At 42.9% G+C, this 12,439-nt stretch overlaps 1 protein-coding gene across 1 annotated transcript in view; it reads right to left on the bottom strand.

The window, feature by feature from the left end:
• The window catches only part of SLIT3 (slit guidance ligand 3), a 598,525-nt gene that overhangs the window by 510,221 nt on the left and 75,865 nt on the right, over positions 1 to 12,439 (bottom strand). The window lies entirely within an intron of this gene.

The raw sequence follows: 12,439 nt of genomic DNA, 5'->3' as shown, positions 1-12,439 counted from the left end.
GGGTGGCTCAGTGGTTGAGCGTCTGCCTTCGGCTCAGGGCGTGATCCTGGAGTTTCAGGATTGAGTCCCACATCGGGCTCCCAGCAGGGAGCCTGGTTCTCCCTCTGCCTATGTCTCTGCCTTCTCTTTGTATCTCTCATGAATAGATAAATAAAATTTAAAAAACAAAACAAAAAGCTTCTCTTTCTCTTGGCTTCTTCATATGAAAAATGAGAATAATGATACCTATTAGATTATCCATGCAAATATGAGGCACCATGAGAAGTGGGTTATTTTTTTTTTTGTCAATTTTCTTCACTGCAACTCAGAACTTAGAATAGTTCCTAGCAGCTAGTTCCTGCAACTCAGAACTTAGAATAGTTCCTAGCAACTAGTAGATGCTCAATAAATATTTGCTGTTTGGTTGGTTGGTTGGTTGGTTGGTTGGTTGAGTGAATGAATCATTCAATCAATGAATCAATGAGTGAGTGAATACCTACTTCACCTGTCCCATGAAATCACTGAGGAACAAATGAGATGAAGAAAGTAAACTCTGAAAAAAAGCTTGCAGTGATATAAGTTGCTATGCAATGCTGCCCAAGTACCCCTGTGCTGGCCATTTCACTCTGGCTATTAAAACCAGAGTATCTGATTAGGGACCTGCTGGAGTACTGCAACTGGGTTACTGGAGAGCTGAAATCACAATAGTACATTTGGTCACAGTGTTAGAAAGATAGTCCTGAGAATATGAGGCCCCAGGCACATGCCATCTAATTTATATAGTGGGATGAGAGGGAAGCAAGGACAGCTCCAGAACTGAGTGAAGCCAGAGGGAAGGCTGAGGGTCCCTACACCACATGCAGCATTAGATTGAGGTCTCTGTATCCGCAGAATGAGGAGTGCTAACGAGAAAAGGCAGAAGGCCCCCAAAAGACAAACTCTCTCTTGTTTGTGATGCCTGGTAATGAATATAGGAGAGCTATGTTGGGGAGGGCAGGAGAGGAGGATTGAGAATTCCTCAGATGCTAGCATTGCTCTGTAAAAGCACGCTCCATCAAGACATTAAGCATGCCTCAAGCAGCCTATGGCTAATGTTGAATCATTTCTACTAGGATTCAAGAGAAAAATACTTTAAGCAGCTATAGGATTCCCCCACCCCCACCCCGCCCCGCTTAAAGTCCCCAAAACAATGCAGCAAAGCTGGTTCTAAATAGGATGGCATGAACACAGCCTATCACAGACTTCCCTTCTCTCTGGCTTGTTCTCAGCCCGTCACCTGGGTCTCCAACCCCTTTGACCCACAGGTAGGAAAATGACAGATGCAAATTGCAGGAGAAACACTCTAGCTGGTGGATGTCATGGGGGCAGGTGCAACTCAGCACAAATTTTCTCAAAGTATACTGTTTAAAATGGTCCTGTTTGAACCCACTGGCCTTTGCTTTTGTTTTAAGAAAGTTCAAAGTAAAAAAGAGAGAGAGAGAGAGAGAAAGAGAGAGAGAGAGAGAGAGAGAGAGAAAAGAGGCCTGACAGCAAAAGATTCAAACATTCCTAGCTTGTGAATGACAAATTTCCCTTTCGTTTCTGTTCTAAACACTTGCACTCTCCAAGATCTGTTAATGATGGTGTGCTTCTCTGTGTGTTTATCTAGCTATCTAGATAGATGTCTACATATTGAGCAACAAAAAAAGATCTCTGAAGCCTTTTCAGGCATGAGCCAAGGAATGCAGAGTAATTATCTGTGACCAATTCTCATCTATAACTAATTAGAATTTTACTTTCTCATAGCATTTCCTTCCTGGTCCAGGTCCAAGGCTTTTCCTTCTTCTTTTTTTTTCTTTTTTCTTAGAATAGGAATATACCTGGATACGTTTAGAACCATGGGGTGGGAAGGGAAGAGGGTGAAAGAGGAACAGGGGATAGGGGTACTTTTCAGATTGCATTATTGCTTTAATCTAATTGAACCTTCTTTGGTTATTCCTTGTTGTGAACGCTTTTCCAGCACGGGAAGGGAGTTCTCAACCCTCTGGCTGTTGCATTTGAACTGAAGTCTGCAGAATAGTTTAAGAGCCCCTGCTCACCTCTCTCACTCCCACCTCAGGCAAGCGGTTCCCTATCCCAACCACGGCTTTGAGATCCCTTCCAAACTTGTTGGCGTCTCAAACTGAATCCCAGATGTTCACTTAGCAAGAAATAAATGAATGGCCCAAGCTGAGGACTGAACCAGTGATCCTCACAAATAGATTCCAGGTGTGTTGGCATCTGGATTGCTATCTCTCTTTTTCTCCATTTTACGTGTATGTGTACACACACACACACACACACACACACGCACGATACCACTTCCATCCTGAAAAAGAATTCAACACCATCTCCAGATGTAGAGCTGATGCAGAATGGTCAGGACTAGTTACCTAACATGAATTACATCTTTTCAATCATGGACAAAGGCAAAGGGCCCCAAACACATCCCCCTTTGCCTTTGATAATCAAAAGCATGATACATTTGATGTTCAAAATCAGGTTAGGCCTGAAAGTGCTTAGAATTGCTAAACTACCTTAATTGGCATCAATTTTCATTGTCAATCTTAGCCACTTCCTGCATTTCCTATGAAACTCACATTATTGCCAATTTAACAAGCACCTACTATTTGCCTACCCAGGACAAGAAATACAGGGAAAGAAAAGAGAGAAGGCAAGACATCTGCCTTAAAGAATAGAGTCCTATAAGGACACCTGGGTGGCTCAGCAGTTGGGCACCTGCCTTTGGCTCAGGTCATGATCCCTGGATCTGGGATCAAGTCCCCCATCGGGCTCCCTGCGAGGAGCCTGCTTCTCCCTCTGCCTATGTCTCTGCCTCTCTCTCTCAGTCTGTGTCTTTCATGAATAAATAAATAAATCTTAAAAAAAAAGAAAAAAGAATAGAGTCCTATAGAAACAGCAAAGTTTAAGTCACTTAATTAATAAATTGAGAAATTTAATGTTTAGTCAGTACCTATTTCTTTTTTTAACTTTTACTCATTTTTGATGCTTCCCTTTTTTAATTCAAGTATAATTAACATACAGTATTATATTAGTTATAGGTGCACAATATAGTGATTCAACAATTCCATACATTTTTCAATGTTCCCAAAATAAGTGTACTCAATCTCCTTAATCTATTTCACCCATTCCCCTCCTCCTCCCACCTCTCTTCTGGCAACAGTTTATGCTCTATACTTCAGAGTCTGGGTCTGTCTCTTTTTTTCTTTCTTTGTTTCTTAAATCTCACATGAGTGGAATTATATGGTATTTGCCTTTCTCTGACTTACTTCACCTAGCATTATACCCTCTAGGTCTATCCATGTTGTTGCCACTGGCAAGATTTCATTTCTTTTTTTGTGCCTGAGTAATAGTCCATTGTGTATTTATACCCCATCTTCTTTGTGCCTATTCTGTGTCATGCTTTGGAACACAAAATCCAGCAAGATCCTCACCTTAAAGAGCTTATAGTCAGTCTAATAGGGAAGGAAGACAAGTACATTGAAGACCACAAACAAATGTGATGTGTGCTGATGGAGAAGGGAATAGAGGAAGCTGTGGGAGAAGTCTTTATGGATTTGTTGAGGAAGCAATCTTGGATTAAATCTGGTGACAGAGGGAGGAAAAAGCTAGGGAATGAAAAACAGAAAGGGCAGAGACAATACATGGCTTAGAAACCATGATGGACACAGGTCCAGCATCTATGTTAATGTGTTGAGTGAAGGATGAGGATACCCTCATCCTCATCCTTGGGTGGGTGAAGAGAGTAAGACGTGGCAGGCACAAGCCATGTGAGGCTAGGGGCACTTAAAAGCCAAGTTGGAAAGATCAGCACACATGAAGCAATGAGAGAAGTGTGAGCTGGAACGTTGGGTGGTGGGCATCAGTTATAAGTGAAGCAGGAAGAGTGAGCCAATCAAGGGCTCAGGGACTTGTGGTGGAGGCAAATCTTCAAGGACAGGTAGATAGAAAGGGGTAGGGTTTTCCAGGCTCAGAGGGCAGTATAGGCACAGCTAGAGGCAAATGCTTTTCCAAGATAGGTGCACAGACAGTGAGGCAACCATTATGGTCCCAAGAGTGGAAATATGTAGAGACAAAAATGAAGGTTAAATGGATGGGATGAAGCTACAGGGTTAATGGGAGGCCAGTGGGTCCCCAAATGCAGTCATCAAACCCCTAAAGTGATTTCAGAGGGTAAATACACAAACATGTTTACCTCAATTAGCATTTATTTTTATGTTTTTAGAAAAATGTGTAATTCTCTTGTTGTAATTAATACTTAAGATAATGCTAAGGGGAAAAAGTAAGTTGACTTAAAATCAAGTTAAAGAAAATACTAAATAATAACAGTACAGGTGTGACACAGGTAGACCAGAATCATGAAGCAGGTATAGAACTTGCTTGCATTTGGGGGAAATCTGTGTTGCTAAGTGGCTGGTCACTGAAGTTTCTTGACCAGGCCAGATATGAAGAAAGGAACACTGTAGGAAAAAGATTCAGGCAGGGCAGACAGGAAGTTTTATCAAGGGGAAGCAAGAACTGATGGGGAGAACACGGAGGTGCTCATTTTATGAGGCAGTATAAGTCAAAGAGGACCACAGTTACAATTGGCTGACAGGCAGGAAGATGATGAGGATAGTTGGAATAGAGAGAAAACATACTAGATGGGTTTATTGTTCTAATTCTTCCCTCCTTCTCTGTGATAGAATCATATACCTAAGACTTTGGCCATGTGTCCTTGCAGTATTTCCCATGAAAGAATGCAGTCTTTATCTCCTTGACCTGCTGGTGTCGAGCTTGGACATGTACCTTGATTTGGCCAAAGAAGGTTGGTGGATGTGATATGAGCAGGGGCTTTAAATGTGCTTCTGTGGTTTGGCTTGATCTCATCTCTTCTTCCACCTGCCTTGAGAAAAATATGCTTCTGGTAGTCTCAAGCCCAAGGAGAATAAGAAATCACATGAAAAATCCTAAACCCAGTCAACAGTTTGAATCCAAGCCCTACTGAGCCTAGCTGAGGTCAGCTGATATCAGCCAAACCCAGCCAACTTATGACCCAAAAGCAAGGAAAATAAGCATTTATTTTCCATAAGACACTGAGGTTCTAAGGTTCAGATAAAAAGGGAAATTGACTACTACAGGGGAGATTTGCAGATTTGCAGTTGTCTCCTTCTGGTCCTCCTGTTTCCACCATTGCTCACCGACATCCTCTTTTCCTCTAGCAGCTAGAATGATCTTTTCAAAATCCACATCAAGTCACTCCTTTGCTGAGAATCCTTCAATGGCTCTCATCTCATTCAGTTGAAAGCAATGGACCACATGTCTCTACACAATCTGTCTACCTCCCTCCTCCTTTGCCTCTCACACTTCAGCACCTTCTACTCTCCTGCATTCTCATACTGCTCCAGCCATAGCCTCCCTGCTTCTCCTGGAACACATCAGGATGCTCCCTTCCTTAGGTCTTCTCCTTGCTTTCCTCTTCCTAGAAAACACTTCCCTCAGATATCCAATAGCTAATATCTTCACCTTCTAAAGCAGTGGAATGAATGACATGGACTGCTCTGAATCCAACTTGATATCTCATGGACATCCCATTGGCATGTCTGATGTGGATATTGTCATCTCCCTCCACCCCAAACTTGCTCCTACCCACACAGTCCCCATCTCAGGGAGTGATCCTCTCTCATGCTTCACTCCTTTTCACTTGACACTCTCCATGTGCCACAAGTTACTATATTCTGTGAGCTTTGCCTATTCAATATGTCTCCAAACCATATTGAATTACTTCAAACCTTTCCTACTTCAGGCTACCATGGTCTCCCCCTGCATTACTGAAATGGGCTCTGGTTACTAGCCTTCTTGCCTCCAGTCTTGTTCTTTTATCTTCCCACTCAAGTCTTAAAGTGATTCTCCATATTCCAGGTGAATTGATTTCCCTATAATATGAGCCTACTTATATTGTTCCCCTGCTGAAAACCCCTCAATACCTCCCCACTGCCCTCAGAAAATATTAAAATATCTTCATCCTACTTGGGAAGCTTGGTGTCATCTGTCCTTTGTTCCTCTAGCTGTGATGAATTTCATTTAGCTCTCAAACATACCCTGCACTCTTTCGCCTCTGGGCCTTTGCAAATATTGTTCCCTGTATCTGGAATTCTTTGCCTTTTATTCTACTTCATTAACTCCTATTCAGCCTCCAGGTCTCAACTAAGAGTTCATCTCTTCTAGGAAGGCTCTCCAATCCTTTTCTCTACTCCTATGGTCTTCTGAATTATTTCACTATACTGAAATTTCCTATTGGCTGGCTTCTTTCATTAGAAAGTGAGTGATGTACTGAAAGGTGTCTCTATACCAGGGTAGGTAAATATTCTCTGTTAAGAGTCAGGTGGTAATTACCTTAGGCTTTGCAGGCCTTAGGCTAGCTGTCATAATCACTAAATTCTGCCAATGTAGCATGAAAGCAGTCATAAATGATACATACATGAATGGGCATGGCTGTGTTCCTATAAAACTTTTTTTATAAAAATAGGCAGCACACTGGATCTGGCACACTGGCTACACTTTGCCAAACCCTGTTCTAGATTGTCACTGTATCCTCAGGACTAGAAGAATGCCTTCTACATCAAAGGGACTCAATATGGACTCGAATAAAGAAGGAAAGATCAAATGAGTATATGAGTAAGTTAATGGTATGTTTTAAAGGCTACGCTAACCTAGTTTGAAAAATATCTTCCTTAGAATTAAACTTGTATTTTAGGAACTGTGTCTTTTCTTGTCCTCTCATGTTTAAAACTCTGTCATGAAATAAAAATATTTATCAAGTGCCACCCTTTTAAACACTTGACAATGATTAGTCTATTTTATCCTCAGAATAACCCTAGGAGCTATGAACTATTTTATCTTCAGTTTATACAGGAGGAAATCTCAGAGAGGTTCCTCAGGGCTAGAGCTCTGCCTTCCCTTCAGCAGAGCCCTCCTTCCCTAGAGACTCTTGCTCAGAGCCAGTGATCAAGCCCCTCTGTTGGGCTCCTTCCCCCAGTGTCTCTGTGGTTGGCCTGAACACTTGCCTTTCTCTGGCCTGCTGCTGCCTATGCAGCCATGCACCCAGTCTGGGGTCAGATATTCCTAATTTGGATCACCTGCCTGCCAAACCCTCTAATTCCCTCACCCACAATCTCCAGGTTTGATATGCCTTGCATTTTCCCCAGGGTTGATCGCTGCTCTGGGCCCTCCTGACCCTCTGAGCTCCATTCTATCACTTTTCCTCTCTCTCACTTTTATTCTGCCCTCCGAGGAAGTTCTAATACCAGCATGACATATTTCAAAGTCCAGGGCACAAATGATTGTATCTAGAACTTGAAAAGTGTGAGAAAAATCCAAGAGATGAGAAATGCTCTGATAGAAGCAGTAGCAAGCTCAGCAGTCTTCCTACGGAGATTCGGCCAATTACGAAAACACTTCCTTTGGCTGAAAAGCTCACCATTGAATTAGACTTGGGGAAGAACATGCCGTAATGTTAAACCCCAAAGGGCTTCTCTTTGCTCCAAGGCCCTGATTTCATCTATAATTTCTCGATGTTTATCAGAAGTATGTTCCCCGTGAGAATTTAAGGGCTCCCAACAAAAGCAGATCCCTCACTGAGAGGCTGGAGGCGGCACTTTCAGCCTGGATTTGTCCTCTCCCCGCTTTTCCAGACAGGGGTCTCTGCGTCTCACCCTGAACTCGGCAGCCCCTGGTGGCTCACAGCACTGGTTTGAATCTAAGTTGTGAGCCGATGGGTATCGCCATGGCGGGATGGGAGGCTGCAATGTTAATTGCTCATTAGCCATCTGTGCACACTGCGCCTCAGCTAAAAGACAAGAGAAAGAATGTGAGCTGCCAATACCTGGGAGTCCAGCTACTGACACACGTGGAAACTATCCAGGGGGACCTCAGGTTCAATCCACAGCTTGGCCACATATTTATTTCTTACTAAAATAACATCTGGCTTTCATTTTTTGGTGACAACTCGTTTGGACAAGACCTTGAGTAGGTTAAAAAAAAATTAGACTTTCCACCCTTCCCCCAACCTTGGGGAACTAAACTTTGTTTAAGCTCTTTTGTGAGCCAAGGGTGTGAATAAGAAATTGGTGTGGGGACTGCAAGCTGGGGTGTAAACAAGGAGTTATTTGTTTCTTCTTATTAAAAGATGATGACTTTGTGGAGTTCACATACTCCCCACTTGTATGCAAGGCAGAGTTCCTGGGGAGAATATATAGCAAATTATGTACAGGTCCCAGGAGTCCACAGCTCAATTACTAGGCAATTCAAAGGCTCGACTCTGTGTCCAAAGCTTTTGGGACCCAGCCTAAGATGGTTGAGTTTGAAGAGCATGTTTGAGTTGTGCATTGACCCAGGAGAACATAACAATTGTCACAAACACTCTGCAGGTTCCATGAGGAGCTAGTAGCCCTGGCTGCTATAGCCTGGGATCCCTGGGAGTCCCTGCCATAATACAACCTCTGTGAGGTTAAGGACACTATTACTTTTGCTCTTGACCACATCCTCAGCACCTAGCAGAGCATCTGCTTGTAGTAAGTACTCACATGTGTTTGTTCAATAATGAATAAATGGTACAATACACAGTTGCTCTTGTGATTCCAGACCCTGCCTATGGCCACAATTCCTCCAAACACCACCCAGAATATTTCCCACAATTCTGTAGAGGTGGGAGGAAGCTTTTCTGAGACCAAAAACAAGATTTCTTATTGACTGGAGCCTCCACAGCAGAGATGGAGTGGAAGCTCTTGTTCCCTGGCTCTCTAGCTGAGGCATTTCTGAGAAAGGATTGGGTGAGGTTACATAGTGAGTGAGAAGTTGGCTTCACACATTCAAACGTGAAATTTAATTCCATGCCTACTATGTGCAGAGCATGGTGCTAAGTGCTTTGAAGATTTCAAATAAGAGAAAAGGAGGGAGACGGTGCTTGCCCTTGGACTCTCAGAGATTTTCTGATAAGCCACCCTTTTTTCTACCACAGGTCATTTGCACATGCTGCTTGCTTATCTGTATGCATGTCATTCACACTTCCCAATCTTCTTTTAAGTAGCTTCAGATCTTTGCTCAATCATTACTACCACAGGAAATCATTACTACTTTCCCTAATTACCACCCCAGCTAGAGTAGGTCAGATCCCCCAATATGCAACCATATACTCCTTCTGCATAGTACTTAGTACAACTGCAACTTTCCATCATTTTCTGTGATTATTTGATTAACAGCTTCTTCCTACTACCTGCACTGCCCAATACAGTGTCTACTAGACATTTGGCTATTTTAATTAAAATTAATTAATTAAAGTTAAACAAAATTAAAAATTCAGTCCCTCAGCTACATTAGTCACATTTTAAGTGGTCAACAGCCACATGTGGCTAATGGCTATCATACTGAACAGTTCAGAGAGATAGAATACCTCCATGACTGCAGAACAGTCTATTTAATAGTACTGTGCTAGATTGTACAATCTGCGAAGACAGGTATCATAACAGATATTACCTCCACTCTATACCACAATAGGCAACACAGTGCCTACCACATAGCAAGTGTTCATGAAATACCTGCTGAATGAATAAAGAACCAAGGAGGCAGACTTGGTTAGAACACAAGGTAAGTATGATTCAATGCTATATGGGAGCCAAAGGAAAAGACAATCACAGAACAGAGTACTGTTGTTTTTTTTTTTTTTAAGATTTTATTTATTTGACAGAGAGAGAGAGAAAGAAAGAGAGAGAGAGAGACTGAGAGAGAATGTGCACAAGCAGAGGGAGAGGGAGAAGCAGGCTCACCATGATTGATCCCAGGATCCTGGGATCATGGCCTGAGCCAAAGGCAGATGCTCAACTGACTGAGCCAGCCAGGTGCCCCTGGAGCACTGTTTTTATAGCTGAGATTGAAGGCTTAGTGGAGGAGGCAACATTTGTATTGGCTTTGAAGAGTAGGTAGGAGTCTCACAGTGGAGAAGAAGTAAGGTATCATATATAACAAAATAAAACAGCACTTGAGCTGGGTCATGGAATCAGGAAAAAGTGTGTCCTACCTGGGGAAGAACAATGATTCATCTTGGATGTTACGTGGTGCTTGGAATGAAAGTCCTGGAATGATGGCATGCCGAGGAAGCTAAATTTCATTCACATGTTATTTCAGGTAAGATATTGTCCATCTATTATGTGCCAGTGCTAAGTGCTACATACATGACCTCGTTTGATATTTGCAGCATCCCAGTGGGTTAGGCACTATAATGATCTTCATTTACAGATGAGAGAACTGAGGTTCACATGGGTCATATAGATTCAAATGGGTTGAATAAACCAATAAAAGTCACATGGCTAACAAGTAGCAATGAAGTGATTACTGAAATGAAGCTCCATACAGGTAAGGAATATACCTGGGTCACTCTCCATTATAATTGCCAGTACCTCACATAGTGCTGGAACATATTAGAGGCCTAATAGGTAGCTGGTAAATGAACAAGTGACCAAACTTGGAACCCCACTAGCTGGAGTGGAGATAGAAAGGAGAAAGGTGGTATTTCAGAGGGATAGGAGTAAGAGTTGGGTTGGACTCTCTGGGTTGAATCTTGAGGCTGAAAGTTACTTTCTGAGTGACCTGAAGTGAGTGAGACTCTTGACTCTTGTGTACATCATCAGACCAATGGCAATAATTGATAGTGCCTTTGCTGGATAGTGGTAAGACCTCAATGAAGTAGATAATGTATATATCAGCTATCAAATAAATAATGGCTTCTTTTATCAGGAGGTATTCAGGACCTTGTCCCTTTCTCTAGGTTTTGGAGGGCAAAGATATGTTGCAGGTTTTATCAGTTTGGGACTTGATAACTAGGGAAGATCTGGGGCTAAGGAAGGAATCAGATTCCTGAAAGGATTTGAGCCAGGGAGAATTAAAGTCTAAATGAGACTATAGGGATCCCTGGGTGGCGCAGCGGTTTGGCGCCTGCCTTTGGCCCAGGGCGCGATCCTGGAGACCCAGGATCGAATCCCATATCAGGCTCCCGATGCATGGAGCCTGCTTCTCCCTCTGCCTGTGTCTCTGCCTCTCTCTCTCTCTCTCTGTGACTATCATAAGTAAATAAATAAAAATTAAAAAAATAAATAAATAAATAAATGAGACTATAATCAGAGGTAGGGAGCACAATAACAGAAAGAGGTTTGGGTGAAAAATCAAGGTCATAGTGGCTTCCTCTGGGTCCCAAACCTGGGAACGCAGCTGAGACTAGAAAAACAGACATATCCAGGGGGCAGAGAAAGGCCCTTGCTCAGTCAAGTAGGATATATTACTAGACCTTTTAAGAGAAGACCAACTGCTCCAACAAGTACATTCCCCCAAAGACTCTAAGGGTTTATTGTGTCACTTCCTGAGAGCTCCATGTGACATCATCTTCACCATGAGTAGATGAATCAATGGCTGTCAGGGAGCTGTGTGTGAAGTCAACTGTTAGGTCCAAACAAAAAAGATAACATGCCAAGCCAAGGCTGTGTGGCTTCCTGGTTTGGTGCCATGTCACTCAAAGTATCTAGGGATCCACAGGTCAGCACTGCCTAGGAGTGTATAAGAAATGTAGCCTTTCGGGTCATGCCTGGAATCTGCTAAACGAGCCTCTGCCTGTTAGCCATGTCTCTAGGTGGCTCATGTAAACATTAATGTCTGAAGGTTTAGAGCTCTGTAGGCAGGCTGCCTAAATTCTGGTTCTGTACTTACTACATCTGTGACCTAGGCAAGTGATTTAACATCTCTAAGCTTCTATTTCTTCATCTAGGCAAAGGGGAAAACATCAAGCTGACATCCAGCAGCTCTCAGGCTTGCCTAAGGCTATGTATATGGAAGTGGTTAACACAAGCTTATAACTGGTAAATGCCCAATTAATGCCAGCAGTTGTTATTAAAAACCCAGTGTCCAAAACAAGAGGCAGAATGATGGTCAAACTGACCACTCCAGGTAATAGGATGTTCCCAAAGGAATGAATTGGTAAAACTAAGATAAAGCTACCACCAACCCAGCCACCCTCCCCAGATACATCAATTTATCACTCCAAATGTTTGGAGGGCTCCATCCTGCAGAGTACTTGAACCAGATCTGGCCCATCTTCTCGGACTTACAGTTCAAGATTCAAGATGGACAAGATAGGCTGAGAGCCAACATAAACATTGGAATGGGCCCTGAATCAGTTTCCTGATTAGATCAGCAAACACAAGCAGGGCCGCCTGAAGGACTCATTCCCAGAGGACAGATGCAGATAGGAATCAGGTCAACCTCAGGCCCTGCCCAGTAGTGGTTTATGGCCAGAAGGAAGAGAAAGGCAGTAGGATTGGACTCCCCCACCTCCATTTTAGACAGTGCCATCAGCTGACAATAGAGACACAGTAAGTTTCCAGAGTAATAGCAGCAA

Source organism: Canis lupus, chromosome 4 (genome assembly GCF_003254725.2).
Source record: "Canis lupus dingo isolate Sandy chromosome 4, ASM325472v2, whole genome shotgun sequence".
Lineage (NCBI taxonomy): Eukaryota > Metazoa > Chordata > Mammalia > Carnivora > Canidae > Canis > Canis lupus.
The sequence above is the reverse complement of the archived record's forward strand: the minus strand, read 5'-3'. Positions and strand labels throughout refer to the sequence as shown.